Genomic DNA, 16982 nt, shown 5'->3' on the forward strand with positions numbered 1-16982 from the left:
GTGCCGATGTAAGTGGCCTCAGAACCAGAAACCAGAGTGTGGAAAGCTGGTGGGGGTTGACTGCCCTTGAGCATTTACTGAACAATCCACAACTGCCTCTTGCCCGTAGGGCTGGTGAATTATAATCTAAGAGTACCTCCCCTTAAGACTCTCCTTCTCCTTGAGGGGTAGAGAGTGGAGTGGGCCTGAAAGTAGGACCCTGATCTCAAGAGTGGCTTGATGGCAGGATACCCAGTCAGAGCAATTAATTATGGTACTCTGGTGTCTGGAGCTCTCCACCCTAGGGTCATCCCTTCTCCCCTCCTTAATCTCACTGGATGTTGACACAGACTGGGATTTGCCCTTTGGTCTTTTCCCCACACCAGATGCTCAGACAGAATAGCTGATACCATCAGAGAAATATATGCTCACAGGCCAAGGTAATGACACATTAGGAGCACAATAACTTCAAAAGAAAACAACAGCCTGCATCAAAGATGCCACTAGAAGCAAATACATTACATCCAATGTTTAACAAACATAAAATAAACAGAATAAGTAATTGGTATGAAAATCATTGAGGTCAAGAGGAAATACTAGTCATGAAAAATATGTAATAGCAGAAATAACAGTTGAAATAGAATAGACATGGCTGAAAAACAAATTAGTGAGCTGGAAGATCAGATTAAGGAGCTCTTGTAGAAGGAAGCAGGGAAGAAGAAAAAGAATGTATAAAATAAAAGTCAAGAGATAAAGAAGACTGAATTGCAACGCAAAGTTCAACTTACAGATCAGAGGAGTGTTGTAGGGTATGGGGACACAAGAGCACCTGGCTCTGGGGGTATCAAACAGCCCAAGTTTGGACCTTCTCCACTGACAAAATCCAAAAGTGGTGAAACAAGAAAGGAATTCCAAGAAGACAATGGACTGACGCCTCAAAGACGGTCTCTGAAGTGCTGAAAATACTTCTAGATTTACCTAAGGACAATGTGGGTATATGCATGTGGGCAGCAAAAGTCAGATGGATCATTGTCTTGGGGTCAGTTGTGGGCAGGATCTTGCTGGCTCAGGGCCAGTCCTTGTTGCTTGAGGGAGCAGTTCCAGTTCTATCAGGAGATGCTCTGCCTGCTGGGTCTTTTGCCTAAATCAAGAGATAAGCTGGAAAGAAGAATTCACTCAATTGGAAAGTTTGAGGTCAAAATGGAGGTAGGCGAAGTCCTCTTTCAAGGAGACAAAAATAAAAGTGGAGAAGAAATATTTGAAGAGATAAGAACAAATTTCCCAGAATTAAAGTTCCCATAAATCATATTTACGGAGTACCAAACAAGAGTGATAAGGAGAAACTAACCTTAGGAATATTATAATAAAATCAAAGTTTTTACAGGCAAAGATAAAATTTGAAAAGTTTCTAGAGTGAGCAGATCAACTATGAAGGAACAAGAATCAAGATCTCAGACTTTATAAGAGTGACAAGAAGACAATGGTAATACTTTCATTTTTGATTTTTTTGAAGATTTTATTTATTTGAGAGAGAGCAAGTGAGCACAAGGAGGGGGGAAGGGGAGAGGGAGAAACAGACTCCCCGCTGAGCAGGCAGCCTGACATGGGGCTCGATCCCAGGACCCCAGGATCAACTGAGCCACCCAGACGCCCCAACAATGGCAATATTTTTAAAGTATTGAAAAAATAAAAGAGCTTTGAGCCTAAATTTATATCCAGACAAATTGTCATTTAAATGTTTTGGTATAATAAAAATATTTTCAGGCATATAAAGCCGCAAAAGTTTTGTTAGACAGAGACCCATATTGAAAGCACTATGGGTAAAGGGACTCAAATAAGAAAGCAAAGTCAAGAGATGTAGTTAGAGGTGTATGAAGATAATCAAATACCTGAATAAAATTTGGTGTTGTCTTTCAAAAATTAGCAAAGACTGAGAAAAGAGAATGAGAAAGTTTGTTTATAATAACCTAGACTTAAGTTCTACACAATATCAAGAGGTGGTGTCTTTAAAGTAAGTTGATCAGTAAATTTAAAGGAAGTAGAAAGGATGAAATGAGAGAAAAATAGCCAGAATTAATGACCTAGAAACCAAAAAATACAATACAGAAGATCAACAGAACCAAAAGTTGGTTTCCTTTGAAAAAAATAGTAAACCTCAGTGTAGAAATCCTAAATAAATATTTACAAACTAAGTCCCAACAGAGTATTCAGAGTAAAATATGTCATGTAGGGTTTTCTTAAGTATGCAAATAGATAAGTGTATATAAGTGTAATTCATACTATTAACAGCTTCAAGGACAAAAACAACACAATCATATTAAAAGATGCAGAGAGGAGCCCCTGGGGGCTCAGTTGCTTAAGCATCTGCCTTCAGCTCAGGTCATGATCTCTGGGTCCTGGGATGGGGCCCTGTGTTCGGCTCCCTGCTCAGTGGCAAGTCTGCTACTCCCTCTCTCTCTCTCTGCCCCTCTCCCTGCTTAAGCTCTCTTTCTCTCAAATGAATAAATAAAATCTTAAAAAAATATAAAAAGATTTTTTCTATTTCAGAGAAATAGAAATTTTCTATTTCATAGATATTGAGTATAAATTCATGATAAAAATTCTTAGCAAGTCAAGAATTGCTTAACCTGATGAAAGATAATGACATTTTGGCAAACATTATACTTAATGGTGAACAATAGTAGCATTCAATTTAAAATCAGGAATGAGACAAGGGTGCCCTGTATCATCACGTCTGTTTGACCCTGTATCAACGGTTTCGCTGGTGCAGTAAGGCAAGAAAAAGAACGTAGAGGCATAAGAATTGGAAAGGAGGAAATAGAACGGTCATTATTTGCCGATGGCATGATTGCTTCAGAGAAAATCAAGGACTCCTGGGGCAAATAGAAATAACAGGAGAACTTAGCAGTTAATTCCTGTATGCCAAAATAACCATAAAACGTAATGACAACACTTACGACATATTTTAAAATGTCAGATAAAAGTTTTTAAAACCTTGTGTAGGACTTCCATGAAGAAAATGTAAAACTATTAGATTCCCTAAAGAAAAAAATTCAAACTAAATGAAGCGAAATCCTAGAATATTTATTTCTTTAATGGAAAAAACTTTAAGATTGTAAGTATTTCAATTCTCATATTGGTTTATAGGCTTACTACAATCCCAACAAAAATTTCAATAGGATTTTAATGGAACTTGATCGCTTATTCTAAAATTTATATGGAAGAGTCAAGGGCCAAGAAGTCTAGACGTTTCTAAAGAACAAGAGTAGGAAGGGAAGATTTGCTTTGCTAGGTAACAGGATTTAATTTAAAACTACAGGATAAACATAGTATGGTATTTGTTCAAAAGTAGAAAACTAAACCTTTGGGCAGATGAAAAGCTCAGAAACAGAGCCATACATTTACGGAACTTTAATATATGATCGATGTAGCATGGCAGATCAATAGGGAATAAAGGGACTATCCAATAAATGGATTTGTAAAAAATGGTCATCTACATAAAACAGATATTGATCCTTACCTCATATCATATGTGAAAAATGAAGTCCAGGTAAGTTAAGGATTTGAATACTAAAAGTAAAATTTTACAAATTTTATTAGAAAATATAGGTAAATAGCTTTCTGGCTTTGGAGTAGAGAAGCATTTATTGAAGACACACAAAAAAGCCTTTAACTGCACATGATGTAATGAGCCCTGGGTATTATATCAGACTGATGAACCACTGACCTCTACCTCAGAAACCAATAATGTATGGTAATTGACTTTAAATTTAAAAAAAGAAAAAAAGCCTTTGATTATAGAAGATCAATAAATCTGACTATATTAAAATTAAGATCTGAACATCAAAAGAATCTTACAAAAAGAGAAGGTACCAATTGGAAGAAACTTTTTGCAACCTAATTGGCCAACAAAAGATTAATAGGAAGAATTTATAAAGGTGTCTTCAATAAGGAAACGACAAGCCAGTAAAAAAATGCGCAAGAAATACAAACAGGAATTTCAGAGGGAAGAACACATATGATCAACAAAATCATTCTGAGACGGTCAACTTCATTGATTGGGGAAGACAAATTAAAACCACAATAAGATACCAGTCTAGACCCATTCAGTATGAGGCAAAATTAGGGAGTAAGACAGTGCCAATTACTGCAGCAAATGTGAATTGACAGGGTATCTTATATAAACTCTCGGGAGTGTAGATGGGTATGACCACTTTGGGAAGTTTGTCATTATCTAAACATTGAACATTTCCCTATGCAGTAACTCAGTAATTCTAAGTATACACCCACGAAAAACTCTATGTATCATAGGCGACGTTAACAAAAACATCCCCAGCAGCACTGGGAACATTTAGTAAGATAAATACTCGACAGCCCAAATACTTATCGATAGGAAATGGATAAATAAATGCGGTAACTTCACACAATGGCATATTATATAACCAAATAAACAGTTACAAGCAAACATATGAATAATCTGAGCAATGCGATTTTTTAAAAAAAGGAAGTTCCCAAAGATTTTATAGAGCTTAACACCCTCTTAATCATGTTAAAAACAAAAGAAAATGGAACAATCTTTAGAAATACAAATGTGTGATAGAGCTGTAATTTCAAAAAATAAGTTATAATAATTGCAAAATTCAAGGAAGGGGCAGTAGAAGAATAGATTGGGGAGAAGCCCAGAGGTGGGTGTGAAAGATTGTTAATGTTCTAATTCTTGTATTGGGTGGCTAGTTCACAAGTATTTATATTAATAAACAAGTAAGTACGTAACACATACAAACAAAAGAGAACCATGCTTAGGTCAATAATCAGTGTGTCATGAATCAAAGATAATCCAGTTCCGTGCACTTGAGTGGAAAGGCAAGTATAGTACCAACTCCTCCACCATGTTTTGGTTTGTCATGTTGTAATTAATCCACACAACAACCCTAGTTTTGGTTTCTTCTATAATCTTCTTTTCACAAATGAACCAAATCTTAGCGAGTTAACATAATTTGCTCCAGGCCACCAAGTGAGCACGTGGTGTTCTCCAGATTTTGAAGAGTCCTCTCTGTGACCCCAGTGCCTCGCCCTGAGTCACTGACAGGGATAAGGCTCCCGGTCACTAAAACCGGTTTACTCACTATGGTATCAACCAAGAGCAGTTGTTCTGCTGAGGATAACAATCTTTAGATATGTGAGGGTAAAAGGTCACCTGACTCTGAAGTATTTTGCCACACCAAGGGCGCCAGGGCGAGCTGAGGAATTTGCCCATCTGTGGCATAATGGAAAAATTGTGTTAAAATGAAGTCACGTATCGCATCATTGAGTAATATGAGTTTGAGTGCAGCAGAGCTCAAGGAAGGAAGGTCACACACCGTTGGGGTCATTCCTCTGGTATGCATAACATTACTTCATCATATGCCCACGCAAGAACGCAAAGATGTGGAATGTTCACAGAACATTTTTGGTGGCTGTAAATGTGCTCTATGCCCAATTTACTCTGTTTTGTGACCTCATTCTTCTCTCTGGTTTCTCATTTCTTTAAAGAACCCAAATGTGAAGCTCATGCCCCCTCTACTGGTCAGTCACATTTTGTTGTAAATATCTTCTTAGGTAGACATCCATCCAAGACTCAATTTGATAATTATCAAAAGGTTTGATGATTTTTCTAGTGCCCTGATTTTTTTTCTTTTTTTCTTTTGAGGGAAGAGTTGACAGCGAGAAGGAGAGAGCATATATTCTTTTGTGAAGGAGACAGAATGTCACCAAGATCCTGCTGGTGGGTAGATGCCACGTAACTTGCACAGATACTCTGGGGGAAGAATACGAGAGGTGTGGGGATCAGCTTGAGAGGCAGCCTTTATGGCTTTTGCTTTACAGCTAAAACAATCTATTAGCTTTCTTCAACCCATCAAATTAAATTTATTAGTTCCTCTTACAGATGTCTTTTTGGGTGCATCTCTACCCCATCTCCCCTGAAGTTGGTGTTCTCTCCTCTATCCTCTGTTTACACAGCAAATCTATTCGTCAGAGTAAAATGAAGACCTCGGAGGGCAGAAATCACATTTAATTTTCTGTCAGGCTCAGCCTCCAACTCCCACATAGTGCGTACCGCACAGTAAATAACAATTATGCTACTTAGCTACCTGTCTCAAATTGCCACGTAACAACAGAAAACATCCCATCCAGTAGCCCAAGGAAATCCAAGTCAAAAGGAGGAAAGGAGAGGCTGCCCACTGCCCAGAAGACTAACTCCAGTGCTTTTACTGTTGTGCCCGTGATCACGGTTTGATCAGAAACATTTCAGGCATGTTGTTCCCAAGATGCTGAAGTTCAGTAGTCAAGTTCAGAAAACATCTATTAAAAAGACTTCCTTTCTCGCCACCCCTGAACCTCCAAATCCAAAACAATATGGTTCTTTTATTCTTTTCAACTCACGTAGCATTTTATCACAAAATCCTACCATAAATAGAGAAGCAACTCTGAGTGTCCAGAAGCGGTCAAGAGGCAGCAGGGCTCTATGGCCGGGGAGCCCTGAGTCCTGGGTTCTGCTCTCGCCTCGCCAAACTGTAGCTAGGTAGTCACTGGAGAGTTACTCCAATATAGTTTGTGCCTCAGTTTCCTCATTTGTAAAGCAGTAATAACCCTAACTGTTCTATGTGCTAACTTCACTGGGTAGGTATGTAGCATATGGGAAAGCACTTTGTAAATAAACTGTGTGTGTGTAGGTCCTCTTCTCACTCTGCATTCTCTCTGGAGCAGGAAGAGGGGGACACGTCCACACACTCTTTCTACTCCGTAATACATCCATACACGGGGTGTTTCTGACTGACCTCACACTCACAAGCTACTAACGAGCACGGGACCCCTCTCCTGCGTGGGCACCGCGCACGGACATAGCACGGCCAGAAGCCTACATAGCCACTTGGCTAACAACTGCTGTTCAGGCAGACACGTGCGTGATGGAAGTGCTTAGTTAAGAGGAAAGACAAGTTAATCAGGTCTTTAAATCTTCTCTTTCAACAAGAATGAAGAGACTTTCCTACATCCAATTATTGTTCTCTGATAGTGTTGAGCGTACATTTATTTTACGTCTTTCGTGCTCACAGATTTAGGGTGGTTTCACAACTGTTGCACACGGGGGCTGAGCAAGGTTTTGCAATGTTAAATAATTCATATCCCTCTTAAATTGTGTATATGAAGGTCTAAGACATTTATGAAGCAGGATACCAATTCACTAATTCTTTGCACTGGCAACAGCAAGCACAATCCATTTTGAATGGGGAATTGTCTAATTTTTATAAACCATTTAATAACATTAAATTTTCAAAAATTATATTGAAAAAGGTCAATTTAAAATGTTGACATTATCTTTATCATCTGCTATCTTAGCGTCTATATTAGCTTTCCTTTTAATGTCAATAGGTGTTTCATGACTATTTTAGAAGAGATGTAAGTTGTTTGACAATATGTGAAAAATCTACATCTTTGTTTTACATTTACTTTAGTTTTCATTCTTGATGAAAATATAGTGACATTTTATACAGCTTGAATATACTTAGATCTTTCATTGTTGATAAAATAAAAATTATATGAAAATCTTTCTCATAGCTTATTTAGTTAAAATAAAAGCAAATATAGTAGATGCTCTGTAAATATTGGTTGAATAGATAAAATGCAAACTTAAAAAATATTAAACTACCCTTAAAAGTATAAATTCTACCCCAGAGCAGGAAAAATCTATTGTATAAGCAGTTTCTCAAGTGGGGCTTCCTAAATGGGGATAGAAGATGTATCATGATCGGGGGTGGTGGGGGGACGGTGGCAGGTGGACTTCTCAAAGTCTTTGTTAAACATACTGTATCTTCTGGAATACAAATATTCTAAGCTTTTATTTATATATGAAAAACAGTAGGTATGAGATTTAAACAAATATTTAAGATAAACAAGACTTTAGAGAAGTGTTTATTTCCTAAAGAGTGTGTTGGGCCACTTTCCCAGGGCTGTGCATTTACACACATGGGTGTGTGTGTGTGTGTGTGTGTATGTGTAGCTGGCACTCTTCTCTCCCAGGACGTCACTGGAAAAGTTTAAGAAACACTGAGAGAAATAATAAACATCAGACTTGGACAAGCTTAGTAGGCATAGGGAGGGATTGACAGAACCCTTTAAAAATCCTTCATTTGAAGAAAGGAGTGAAGCATTATACAGTGTAACCAACTTGGTTATTTTTGTATGTGGCACTAATGAGACTCAATCATTAATTCTGTTGCTGAGCAGACTGGTTAATTGAACTCCTCAGTTTTGCTGAGATGGCCCAACCTTGGCCAGCCTAGTGTGTCACTGCTTGGCCATTAGCCAAAGTGAAGGAGAGAATGTGGAAGACACAGCACAACACAATAGGGCTTTGGACAAACAACGAAACAAATGTTTTAGGAGGGTAAGCAGTGCTTTCTTCATGGAGATCTGCACCCTGAGTTCTCAGTTCCACTGAGGCACTGTGAAATCCCAAGTGAGGGCCATCCTTCTTTCTGTTTTCTCAGTTCTGCAACACGGAATTGGTGATAGTAGGCAGGAGAGTCAGAAAACAAGAAACAGTATCAGGGGATAGGTGGCTTGGTCTTCGTTTTGCCTAGGACACTAAGTAGTGATCAAGTTCAATCAACTTTGCTAGGCCCCTTTTTCCTCATTTGCAAATGAGCGTTCTGGTCACCAGAAACATCTCTAAAGTTCCTTTAATTCTAATGTTCTGGATTATTTTTGAACACCTCCCTGCAAAGTTCTCCTTCACGTTTGTAAACACCACCTCCCCCCCCCAAAGTGTAAACTTAATGAGATTCAAAAAAGCCCTAATCAGATAGCTTTCACGAACTCTGTTAGGATCAGTGGGTTTCCAAGCTTCTCAAAAAACCCATAGTTTTGGATTTTGAATTGGAAGTATCAGGATGAAAGAATGATGTATATTAAAAAAAAGTATTTCCTAGCTCTGTGCCCCAAAGAGGTGTAGAAATAGAGACCAAACCAGGAGCAGTGGGCACTCCTATCACCCAGACTAAGGTCTCTAAGTATTAGTTTTTTCTAAAAGTAATCAAGGCACAGAGTGGATACCGTGTATACCCCCCCGATTCTCCTTTCAGGAGGATGTCCTCATTCCCCGCCATGCTGAGGACATCAGCAGCTGTTGGCTCTCAGCTCAGTCACTATCCGGGCATTGCCCTAAAACACAATTTCTCAACCTCAGTACTATTGATATTTTGGACTGGATAATTATTTGTTGTAAATGACAACCCTTGCAATGTGATAATCATTTGAGGAACAAACTGACTGTAATCTTGGCAGGTTCTCGCTTTTTCTCTAAAGGCTTCTTGCTGTGTTCTTTAGAGAACTCAATTGTTCTGAAGTAGGATCTCCCTTAATAAAACAGTTAAACATTCTTCGTTCTCCTTTCACAGTTGGTCACTGTTGAAGCTAGGTGAAAGGTACTTCAGGTCCTTTTTTCTACTTGTCTAATTTTGTACATACTCTTCAACTTCCATAAGAAAATATTAGGATATAGTGGGGCTACACACAGCGCCAAAGATACGGTTAGTGCTTTCAGGCAACACAGGGTTTAATCCGGTTTTAACTAGTTTCCATACTTGAAGTCTACTTTGAGGCTGTGTTCAATTGTAGAGCAGAGGCTACTGGAGATGATAAACCATCATAAAGATGGCACTGGAGTTGGCTACATAGAATCGAGGAAAGTTATCTTTTGTGGTAGTGAAGCTGAGGTTTTCTGGCCTCACTAGTGATGTTAGGTTCCTCAATGTCAAGCAATGAAGGGAGCCAGAATTTCCCTCGTACTTGCTATAGTCAGTGTGCATGTAAATATATACGGTCTTTCAGTTATGATGGTTCAACTTGTAATTTTTCGACTTTACAATGATGCAAAAGTGAGCAAAAAATCATACACATTCAGTACAGTGTACTTCTGGTTTTGAACGGTGATCTTTTCCCGGGCTAGTCCTACATCGTACCTCCTCTTCCGTGACGTCGTGTGGCTCCCCGTCAGCCGCACAACCATGAGGGTAAACAATCGATATACTGACAGCCACCCTGAACCTACACAACCACTCTCTTTGTCACTCTCAGTATCAATTCCATGAGACGCTTAACATTTTATGATAAAACGGGCTTTGTGTTAGAGGATTTTGCTCAACTGCAGGCTGATGCATGTGTTCTGAGCACATCTAAGGTAGGCTAGTCTATTAGTGTATTAAAAGCATTTTCCACTTACATTTTTCCATTTATGATAAGTTTATCGGGATGTAATCCCATCGTAAGTCAAGGAAGATCTGTTGATCCAAAAGCTATGGCAACTGAAAACTATTTGTTTTAATCAGTGTTTGGGAAACAAAAGCTGGTATTTGGCTTCAGGATTGGCTTCTTCAGCATTGATATTGGCAGATCCAATTCACAATAAAGTCCTACAGCACTTGTGTTGTTTTTAAAAATCCCATATGGACTTACTTTGTAAACCTCTTGGCACATGAGCACATTTTTGTTTCCTGGAGGTTCCTTTGGATTTGTTTGGCTTTGGTATCATGATTATTTATTATATTTTCCCTTGAAATACAGAAAGAAAGAATACACTTGTTACATTTTGTCATTAATGTATTTAACAAGTAGTTATTGATCTGTGTCCAAGCCGTTGTTCTTGGCACTCTGCAAAGATGTAAAAATGAATCTGATAAATATTGTGATCTCAAGGTACTTTCAGCCCAATAATGAAGACAAGTGATGGGCCAAGCATTGAACCCTAGTTCAATGTTTATAAATACAGAGATTAGAGAAGGCTTTGTGGGCAGAATAATCTGGAAACTGTAGTTCTAAAGGAAAAATTTGAGTTGGCCAGAAAAAGTGGAGTGGGATAGAAGGTGTCCTTTAAGAAGTAGAAAAATGAATACATGGAGAAGTGTTGGGATGACTTGATGTAATGAGCACTGGGTGTTGTATATAACTGATGAATCACTAAAGTCTACCCTTAAACTATTTAAAAAAAAAAGTGTTGGGATGGGGGAAAAGATGGTGTCGTTTATTTGCAGATCTAGAAGCCTGATCCTTCAGGTGTCAGGGTGGATTGCAATCAGTCTGGAGATAGAGCCACAGGAATCAAATCATGGTGGTCTTACACATAAAGCGACTAATACCTTGATAATCCTATTAAGGAAATAAGTATCATGCAGACCAGAATGCCCATGACCTGAGTATTTCTCTTCCCATCAACAGATCTGAGAAGCTTTTTTATGCTTATTGAGATTGCTTTGTAATCCTGGCATCACAAGTGGGGGTTAGTTGCATGATTCTGTGGTTCTAGTCTAGCAGTGCTGATGCATGCACCTCAGCAAAACGGATGGAATTACTACCAGGTATAGATTGACAATTTTTTTTTTTTTTGAGAGAGAGAGGGAGATAAATACTGAGTGCATGTTGGGGGTGGGTAGGGGGAGAAGGGGAGAGGGAGAGAGAATCTTAAAAAGGATCCATGCATGGAGGCTGATTTGGGGCTTGATCTCACAACCCTGAGATCATGACTTGAGCCAAAAATCAAGAGTTGGACTCTTAACTGAGCTACCCAGGCACCCTTAGACTGATGAAGTTTGAGGACCCTATCTCTTTAAGTAGTGCTAGATGTTACACATTGATCACGTTTTTTCTTTTTAAAGATTTTATTTTTAAGCAATCTCTACACACCCCCGCCCCCGCCCCAGAACTCACAACCAAGATCAAGAGCTGCATGCTCTACTGACTGAGCCAGCCAGGTGCCCGGATCACCATATTTTTTTCTGTGACTACCTCTCTTCTGTTTTTCTGCACTGACCATCCAGGTTATAATTGTCATCTTATTTTTTTATATGACCAGTCAATTGCCAAGTCTTACTAGTTCAGCTTCTTTAATGTCTCTTGAATTTATATACTTTTAATCACCACTGTCTTCATAATCTCTTGCCCTCATTATTGACATAATCTCCTAAATGGTCATATTCTCCCCCAGTTTCGTCCTCCTCTAATTTCTTCACACTATGGCCATGATGAGCTTTCTAAAGTACAAATCTGATCATGTGATGCCACTGTTAAACCCTTCACTGTCTCACCGTAGTCTTTGGGATTATATCAGTGAGGGTCTTGTTAAGAAACATTAACCTCAGATAGGTCGGTGGAGGAGACTTTAATGAGAGTGCTACTTGCAGATATACAGATAGGGTGAAGAAAGCAAATGAGGAATGGGAGCTACCAAGAGATTAGCCACAGGAGCAGGTTGTTACCACCCTAGGGTGGAGGGAACAAGGAGAAGGAAGGGATTTACTGGCTCTGAGCAAGAGCTGGAGGAAGGGCCAATTGGTGGAGCTTGAATTGCAGAGGGCGCAATTACTGCTACAGATAAGACATCAAAGCAGAAAGGGAGTAGGGAAGAGATACCATGACCTTTCCTTCCTCCTATCCCCAGGTGATCTCCTGGGGCTTCCCATTATCCAAACTGTATGAGAAATCAGCTGGCAAGGGAGTTGGGTAACACAGTCTGCAGTGGTTAGCTTGGTGGGGCACAGAGCAGGACAGAATAGGGTAGAAAATGGAGCGGAGCAGGGGTGAGGGTGAGATACGGCAAACGACGAAGAATCAGCATGGGGATTCAGAACATTTAGCTTGCTTAACAGTGTTATTAAGGGGACTAAAGGAGGTGTTGGTGAAAGTACTCATCAGAGTGGGCACTCAGTGAGTTGTCTTTTTTTTTTTTTTAATCATAACCCAGCCCCTGGTAGCAAGTGGATGCTAGCTAAATGTTTGATAAGCCAGTTCTAGAGTTTCTCTTTATGCCATTTTATTATTATTTCCCGTAAGGAGAAGTTTAGTGGACTTTTTACACCTCTCTCCTTTAGGGCCCTAAAAAAAGAACTTCCTTCCTTGTCAGGACTGGAGATCAGTGATTCTTCTTCCCTTTCCGATGTTTAAAGATTTAATGGAAACTTTCAAGCATACATAAAAACAGAATAAAACGAACATCCATAGGTCTCCCATTCACTCTAGGAAATTAAACAACAGCTTGCTTAATTTTGTTTTCCATTCACCCGCTCTACCTTTTTTTCTCCCTAGCACATTTTAAAACAAACCCTAGAAATCAGGTCATTACAGTATAAACCTCTTTAGCCAACAAAGCATTTTATCTTTTACCAAACCATTCCCCCTTTTCACTTTTAATAAAACAAAGGTAAATCTTCAATTTTATCAAATGTCCAATCCATGTTCAAACTTTTCAAATTGTCTCAAGCTGTCTTTTCTGGTTGGTTTGTTCATGTCAGCAATGGAACAAAGTCCCCACATCTGTAATTCCTTTTAAATTCTAATTCAGCCTGAGAATGGGGTCTGCCCTGGAGGCAAATTGTGGCAAGGACCTGGGTATAGGACATTGTGGGGCCGCCCTCACAGGTAATAGTTCCTCCCATGTTCTTTATCATCCACACGAAGGAGGCAAGCAGCTCTAGATCCCCCAAACTGCTGGTAGCTTTCCAGCCTACCCAGTGTGGTGGAATCTTCTGAATCTAAGGAGGAGGTGATTTGATGTGAGTTATCTGCCAAATAGGACAATGTGCAGTGCTATCTCTTCCAACTCTGTTTAAGACTTTTGGTCATTGCCTTGTAGGTAGGGGCTGGGGCTGAAATGGTAAGGATGCTTAGTTTAGGTGGCATAGGTTTAGGTGAAGTTCCTCAACCTTAATCCTACCTACTGATCGCAGTTGCTCATAAAGTCAGCTGTTAGAGATTCTAGAAGAAAAAGATAAATTACCACCAAGCTTCTTTGGCCCTTTTCCTTTTGTGACTTCTTTAGGGTCAAAGGGAAATGACTGAAATTCATGCACTGAGATGAAGAGGGAAGTTACAGTTTATTAAATCCAAACTTCGAACCAGCAGGAGGCTGCCTCTGGTAATAAGAACCAACACCTTTGCAAGCAAGTGGTCAAATGACTCAAAACCACATCTGGGGGCTCCAAATCCTACCCCCCCAGGGGGCCAGGGGGCCTCTGTGTGAGCCTCTTGAGGGAACGAAGACCTGTAGCTCTCATGGTCAGCAGGTGTCCTCCTGTGTTTCAGTGAAATCCTTCTTCCTCTGTTGGGAGGTTTGCTCTGTTGTTCCGCAGAACATCACAATTTTGGGGGTGGGAGATATAAATCTATGATAGCTGGAAAATGCACTTTAATTTATAGTAAGACAGTCTTGTTGCCTCAGTACAATTAGATTAAAAGCATACCAGGCTACCAAGCACAAACAGTGTGCACAGGGGACACCATACACAAGACCGCTCCTTCAAGTTTTGAAGAAGTAGCCAGTTTGCCTAATCCATAGAAAAAAGTCAAGCAAGATGGGGAGATGGAAGAATATGCTCCAGAAAAAAGAACAAGAAAAAAAAGCTCAGAAAAAGAAGTGAAACAGAGATAAGTAAGATGCCTGATAAAAAATTACAAGTAATGATCCTAAAGGTCCTCACTGGGCTGGAGAAAAGAGGAAGAACTCCATGGAAGTTTAATAAAGCAATAGAAAATATTAAAAAGAATCAGAGTTGAAGAATACAGTAATGAACTAAGCAGCACAGTAGAGGGAATCACCAGCAGACTAGCGGATGCAGAAGAATGTATCCATGATCTGGAAAAGAGTGTAATGGGAAGCACACAGCTGAATAGCAAGAAGAGAAGAATGTTTTTGAAGATGAGGAGAGAAAAAAAAAAAAAGGAAAGATTAAGAGATCTCTTGGACAACAAGCAAGCAAACCTTTCCATCATAGAGGTCTGAGAAGAAGAAAAGAGAAAGATGTAGAAAACTCATTTGAAGAAATCAGTAACTGAAAACTTCTCTAACCTAGGAAGGGAAATAGACATCCAAGTCTAAGAAACACAGAGAGCTCCCAACAAGATAAGCCCAAGGAGGTCCATGCCATGGCATATAATAAAAGTGTCAAAGATTAAAGATGAAGAGTCTTAAAAGCAGCAAGAGAGAAACAAAAAGTTACCTACAAGGGAAAACCTATAAAGCTATCAGCTGACTTTTGGGAGGGAGTGGCATGATATAGTTAAAATGCTGAAAGGAAAAAAAACCTACAACCAAGAACACTCTACCTGGCAAGAGTATCATTCAGGTTTTTTTAAAAAATTAAATATTTAATTTTTTTTAAAGATTTTATTTGAGAGACAGAGCAGGGGAAGGGGGAGAAGGAGAGAGAGAATTTCAAGCAGGCTCTGCAATCAGTGGGGCTCACCCTTGTGACCCTGAGATCATGACCTGAGCTGAAACCAAGAGTTAGACACTTAACTGACTGAGCCATCCAAGCACCCCTATTTATTGAGAGAGAGAGAGAGAGAGAAAGAAGACAAGGACTGGGGGTGGGGGAAGAGAGAGAGAATTCCAAGCAGGCTCCATACCTGGTGTGGAGCCTGATGCGGGGCTTGATCTCACAACCCTAAGATCATGATCTGAGCCAAAAATCAAGAGTCAGATGCTTAACTGACTGAGCCACCCAGGTATCCCTATCATTGAAATGAGAGATAATGAGTTTCCCCAGACACACACACACAAAATGATAAGGGAGTTTATCACCACTAAACCAGCCTTATAAGAAATGTTAAGGAAACTTCTTTAAGTGGAAAAGAAATGGCCGTAATTAGACATAAGAAAACTATGAATAAAAAGATGTAAAGTATGACATCATATACATAAAATGTAGAAAAAGGAGTAAAAAGAGAAGAGAGGCGAAAAAAGGATTTTTTTCTATTTAGAATGTATTTTAATTTCAATGACCAGTTTAATTTTAGAATGTATTTTAATTTCAATGACCAGTTTAACATGGATTGCTATTTACTCAGGATGTTGTAAAGGAGCCTTGTGGTAACCACAAATCCAAAACATATGATACACAAAAACTGGAAAGAAAGCCAAAACACTACAGATACTCAGAGAAAGAGAAGGAACAAAGAACTACAAAAACAAGAAACTTTTTAAAAATGGCAATAAGTACATAATTATCAATAATTACTTTAAATGTAAATGGCCTAAGTGCTCCAATCAAAAGACACAGAATGGCAGAATGGATTTAAAAAAAAGCCAGACCGATCTCCACGCCGCTACACAAGACTCACCTCAGCCCTAAAAACATACAGACTGAAAGTGATGGGATGGAAAACATTCACCGCACAGATGGAAGCAAACAACAGCAACAACAAAAGCTGGTGTAGCAAAGTCTAATTTGGTAAGAGCATTAACTGTTTTTTATTTGAGAGAGAGTGAGAGAGAGAGAGAAAGCATGGGAGGGGGAGGGTCTGAGAGGCCGATTCCGTGTTGAGCAGAGAGCCAGATGTACTCAGTCCTGGGGCCGAAGGCAGACGCTTAACCGACTGAGCCACCCAGGTGCTCCAAGTTAGACTTCTTTATTTTTAAGATTTTATTTATGAGAGAGAGAGAGCATGCAGGTACACGAGTGTGGGGTGGGAGGGGAAAAGGGAGAGGGAAAAGCAGACCTCCCGCTGAGCAGGGAGGCCGATGCACTGCTCGATCCCAAGACCCTGAGATCATGACCTGAGCAGAAGGCAGACACTTAACCGACCGAGCCACCCAGGTGCCCCCAAATTAGACTTTAAAACAAAAACAGGAAACAGAAGGGTATTACGTAATGATAAAGGGATAAATCCAACAACAGGATATAACAACTGTAAATATCTACACACCTAACACTAGAGCACCTACGCAAGGCACCTGAGGCAAACAGTAACAGACACGAAAGGAGAAATTGATGGTAAGACAGTAATAGCAGGGGCCTTTCACGCTCCACTCATATCAATGGATAGATCACCCAGACAATCAATATGGAACCAATGTCTTTCAATGACACGTTGGACCAGAAGGACATAACATATACATAGAACATTCCATCCAAAACCAGAACACATACTCTTTGTAAGTGCAAGTGGAACATTCTCCAGAATAGATCACATAT

This window comes from Ursus maritimus, unplaced genomic scaffold (genome assembly GCF_017311325.1).
Source record: "Ursus maritimus isolate PB19 unplaced genomic scaffold, ASM1731132v1 scaffold_16, whole genome shotgun sequence".
NCBI lineage: Eukaryota > Metazoa > Chordata > Mammalia > Carnivora > Ursidae > Ursus > Ursus maritimus.